Source organism: Osmia bicornis, unplaced genomic scaffold, assembly GCF_907164935.1.
Source record: "Osmia bicornis bicornis unplaced genomic scaffold, iOsmBic2.1, whole genome shotgun sequence".
In the NCBI taxonomy this organism is placed as follows: Eukaryota; Metazoa; Arthropoda; class Insecta; order Hymenoptera; family Megachilidae; genus Osmia; species Osmia bicornis.
Genome location: NW_025791146.1, coordinates 838,055 through 843,562, shown reverse-complemented (window position 1 = coordinate 843,562; position 5,508 = coordinate 838,055). Strand labels below are relative to the sequence as shown.

Sequence of the window (5,508 nt, the reverse complement as noted above, 5' to 3'; positions counted from 1 at the left end):
TTGAGGAGACAGCAAAGTTGTCTTAGGAGAGTCGTAGTTACTTCCGCCGTTTACCCGCGCTTTTTTGAATTTCTTCCCGTTGACATTCAGAGCACTGGGCAGAAATCACATTGCGTCATCACCCGTGAGGGCCATCGCAATGCTTTGTTTTAATTAGACAGTCGGATTCCCCTAGTCCGTGCCAGTTCTGAGCTAAGCGTTGAATGGCGGCCGCAGAAGCGACCACGACCGCGTAACCGCCACGGAAGCCTCGCAGCAAGGGAGATCCGCGGGAGGCCAAGGCACGGGACCGAGCGCGGCTCCCGGGACGCGACCGAAGTCGCCAACCGTTCACCTCGCCCAGGCCCGGCACGTCAGCCAGACCCGCTTCCCGACCAAGCCCGACACGCCCCGCTCCTCAGAGCCAATCCTTATTCCGAAGTTACGGATCCAATTTGCCGACTTCCCTTACCTACATTAATCTATCGACTAGAGGCTTTTCACCTTGGAGACCTGCTGCGGTTATGGGTACGAAACGGCGCGACACCTCCACGTGGCCCGCTCCTGGATTTTCAAGGTCCGAGGGGAAGATCCAGACACCGCCGCAACTGCGGTGCTCTTCGCGTTCCAAACCCTATCTCCGTGCTAGAGGTTTCCAGGGAACTCGAACGCTTATACAGAAAAGAAAACTCTTCCCAGATCTCCCGACGGCGTCTGCAGGTCATTTTGGGTTACCCCGACGAACACTTACGAGGGCCCGAATGGTATGCGGTTCCGCTGCCGGGTTCCGAAATAGGAACCGGATTCCCTTTCGCCCAATGGGTGTGCATCTCTGCAACTATTGTTATTAATTCGATTTAGCCATATTTAACAGTTTTGTGCTGTTGCTATTTATCGGAGAGCTTTAGGACACCTTATTTACATTGGATTTTCCTTAGGGCTTAGGATCGACTGACTCGTGTGCAACGGCTGTTAACACGAAACCCTTCTCCACGTCAGTCCTCCAGGGCCTCGCTGGAGTATTTGCTACTACCACCAAGATCTGCACCGACGGCGGCTCCAGGCAGGCTCACGCCCAGACCCTTCTGCGCACACCGCCGCGACCCTCCTACTCGTCAGGGCTTCATGGAGGCCCAAATTTTGTCCAGCCCCACTTGCCACTGACGGCGGAGTGTAGGCGCGACGCTTCAGCGCCATCCATTTTCAGGGCTAGTTGCTTCGGCAGGTGAGTTGTTACACACTCCTTAGCGGATTCCGACTTCCATGGCCACCGTCCTGCTGCCTTAAGCAACCAACGCCTTTCATGGTATCCCATAAGCGTCGACTTACGCGCCTTAACTCTGCGTTTGGTTCATCCCACAGCGCCAGTTCCGCTTACCAAAATTGGCCCACTTGGCACTCTGATCCAATAATAAAATCTCATAGCTTCATTTGATGCAAGCAAGCCAGAGATCTCACCCATTTAAAGTTTGAGAATAGAGGTCGTTTCGGCCCCAAGGCCTCTAATCATTCGCTTTACCAGATGAGACTCGCAATAACGTTTCGAGCGAGTGCCAGCTATCCTGAGTGAAATCTCGGAGGAAACCAGCTACTAGATGGTTCGATTAGTCTTTCGCCCCTATACCCAGTTCCAACGATCGATTTGCACGTCAGAATCGCTACGGTCCTCCATCAGGGTTTCCCCTGACCAGGCATAGTTCACCATCTTTCGGGTCCCAACGTGTACGCTCTAGGTGCGCCTCTTCTCGCAATGAGAACGAGACGCCCCTGGAGTGCGAGGCCTAATCATAACGAGGCCCATCATCCCTACGTCGGCGCAAAGGACGACATTCACTTTCATTTCGCCTTAAGTTTATTTATATCCCAATGACTCGCACACATGTTGGACTCCTTGGTCCGTGTTTCAAGACGGGTCCTGAGAGTACCCAAAGCAATAGCGTCGCCGACCGGTAGTTCAAAGCTTGGCAAGTCCAAGGACTCCTCCTGCTGACAGCTGGCCAGGCCCGGGGACGGCGCATAGTCCGTACATCCGGGTATTATAACTGGACCTAGCTTGCGGCGGTCCTGACGCACACACAGTCGAAAATGGATTGGTTGCGGCCCGATACCGTCTGAGTACCGTCGCGCAGTCGGCCAGGCAACCGAGGGTCTGTCACGAACGCCGTTAAGGCGACGGACAGGCTCCACCTCGAACCGTAGACCGACACGCAACGGGTCGCGACGTTCTACTAGGGGAGAAGTGCACGACTACCTCGCCGGAATGTTCGCCGAAGGTGGTGTGCCCTCACTAATGGAACCCGAGGGTCCATCCGGGGCATCGCGCACCAACGGGAGCCAGCGTGGTTGAGGATGAATCTCCCCATTCGATCTTTTGGGTTTCTCAGGTTTACCCCTGAACGGTTTCACGTACTCTTGAACTCTCTCTTCAAAGTTCTTTTCAACTTTCCCTCACGGTACTTGTTCGCTATCGGTCTCATGGTCGTATTTAGTCTTAGATGGAGTTTACCGCCCACTTAGGGCTGCACTCTCAAGCAACCCGACTCTAAGGAGAGATCCTCCCGAAACGCGTACCGGTCACTACGGGCCTGGCACCCTCTATGGGTAAATGGCCCCATCCAAGATGGACTTGGGCGCAATTCGATGTCTCGGGATAAACGGATCCTCCTGAACACTACATTTCCCAGCGGCGGTACCGCGGGATTCGGTGCTGGGCTCATTCCTGTTCGCTCGCCGCTACTAAGGAAATCCTAGTTAGTTTCTTTTCCTCTGCTTAATAATATGCTTAAATTCAGCGGGTAATCTCGCCTACTCTGAGGTCGTCAATTTCTTTGGTTTCATCGAAAGGTGAATATATTCCTTCAAATTTCGTCGCGGCGTATTTTCCACGATTGGAAATCTTTAGGAGATGAGCGAGGTGCCGGATCGCGATTACCGAAGCGCGGGATTATGGAAAAGGCGGAGGCAATGAACTCCACAACAACGTGTTACGTAAACTTAACGAAAACTAGTTGTATTTAATAAAATGAACACGTAGTCGTCAAAATAAAAGAAACGAAAAGTTTTGTTAATCCTCGATTCACTCAAACTAATCCGCGTTATTGCGGTTCGCCGAAGCACCCGGTTCTTGCGAAGCGCCGAAAAAGGGGATTTTCTGATAGGAATTCTCCGAAACTGCTCGTTAGAACTTCCTGGAAACGAGTGAATGTATCGTCACAGCGCGACAAAAGGTTCGTACCTCTCCCTCTCACCCCCGGCGTCCGCGCCCCACACCACTGGCCAACGGAGTGAGAGAGACGGGCGCCGAGGTGAGAGGAATAGCAATATAATAGAAGTTAGTCGCAAGAGGTACTCCTGAAATAGTTCGCTCAAACAGAATATGATGCTCGATGCAAGCAAATAAAAAAATAAACGAAAAGAAGCAAAAAAGCAAACACGTAGAGAATCTGTGCGTGAATCAACCTTTCGCATATTCAATTTTTCCCCTCTCTCTCTCGTTTCAAAATGTTTGTATTATTTATCGTTCGATGAAACGAGCACAAGAGGGGAAAAAATTGAGACACGACGTTCCCATGATTTTCGTGTTACTTCCTTTTTGCTTCAAACATTTTGTGGACTGCAGCTTCGTCGTATTGCTTTTATCAATTTCTAACAATTTCAAAGCGAAGACAACTCGCAAGACGACCCATTTCGTCCCGGTTCAATTTTAACGTCCGTCGGTGTTATTTTTTGTTCCACAAGAGATTTCGCATCGGTTTCTTTTTCTTTATTTATCATCCCTTCTTTTCGAGCGCAACGGAAGCAAGAGGAAAAGCAAGAGCCAGAGAGAACATTTCGCGTGTATTTCATTTAGCAATTTTAACCAACACGCGACGTACTCTCCACACACCTCTTAGATTTAACTGCTTTTCTTCCCTTCTTCTCTCCCCTTAGCGCAAGGGTAAACCCAATTTTTCTCTGCTTTGGAACGCAACAACACTTTCGAGGACTGGACGACCGAGCGATGGTCGCGCGGTCTTCGCTTATCTTTAACAAACGAAGTAGTCCGTATGTATTCTAAATGTTGAAGCCTCCTAGGACTTTAAGCCATGCGAGACATTGAAATGCTGTTTTAACGGGAGCATGCATAATTGCTGCAAACATACTTTTATCACAAGTTCTAGCCACGCCACGGAGGCTTCGAAGTTCCTTCACCATTCGCTTTCCTCTCTTTTGTTACACAGTTTCAGACTACGATCAGGGGTACCGAAACACTGCATTGATTGTAAACAACCATTTTTATCTTGGAGCGGAGCGTTCCTTTACTCGTTCGATTTGTCTTGTCGCGTGTGTATTCGCTTTTTCGACGCTTTTCAACCATTTAACTTGTTTAGCGAAGCGAAACTCACAGACAGACAAAAGAAAGGAACAGCATCGCGCGTCAAACAGCGACGACCCATCTGAAGCGATCTTTCATTTATACACCGTTTGTAAACAGAGAGATATATAAAGCGCGGGGAATCATTCGAAACCCTGGGGCTATTCGAGCTTGCATTTCAGCAAATTATCATCTCAAACATTTCACTCGTTTGCTTTTTCTAAATTTAAAGGAGAGCTTCTTTCGTTCATGACACACCTTTCGTAAATATCGTTTCTGTCAACGTCGAGAGCGTGGATTTCTACGAGTGAACAATCGCATAGATCCGATATCTCCAGCAGGATGGAGAATCTTTATAGATTATCTTCCGAGAACTCGGTGCTTCCACGGGCGGTCGTTTATGAATTTTAACAAACGACTCGCGCGCCGTGACGCACTTGCGCTAGTTCGAAGAGATATTTCGAAGTTTGTTTCTGTCCTTTAACGGCCTGCATTTAGTGTATCGGTTGCGATTTTCGTCACATCGTTTCCACGACAAACGCCGACGAACTGCCCAACTATCGCTTGTACGTTGCGACTCTTTTTTTTATTTATCGTTCATTCATTCTTTCAATTTCGTTCGATAATCCCGCTCCGAAACGTTCTACTCTCATTGAACGACGGCGGGATGTTTAAAAAGCAATGAATTACTCTTTTTCGAGAAGCAAACGCAAGCAGTCTTTTGTTAAGAAAACGACCCTCAGCCAGGCGTGGTCCAGGAATTGTATCCGTGGACCGCAATGTGCGTTCGAAATGTCGATGTTCATGTGTCCTGCAGTTCACACGTTGACGCGCAATTAGCTGCGTTCTTCATCGACCCACGAGCCAAGTGATCCACCGTCCAGGGTAATCGTAAGATTTTGTATTTCGAACTTTTTAGATCTTTAGAGTGTTAATTTCATTATTAACACACATCACATTCGACACCCACATCACTCTTCCACCCGGCGCGTGCAGGAGAGCGAATTCGGGCGTCGCCAACGTATTTGTTTGTTCGATCGTTGACGACACGATCGCGTCCAAAGACGGAAACCGTCGGAGAAACGCCCAAGTGGCACGCTCCTCTCGACGGTCGGGCGTAAAGTACATTTAAAAACCTTGAAAACTACGAACGCACACAAGGAATTCGAGCGCGC

General features: G+C 49.3%; 1 non-coding gene across 1 annotated transcript; it reads right to left on the bottom strand.

Moving 5' to 3' along the window:
* Positions 1–5,066: 5,066 nt before the first annotated feature.
* On the bottom strand, positions 5,067–5,221 carry LOC123988843. The gene has a single exon (XR_006830314.1). It is a non-coding gene; the product is annotated as a 5.8S ribosomal RNA (ribosomal RNA).
* Between the last annotated feature and the right edge of the window lie 287 nt (positions 5,222–5,508).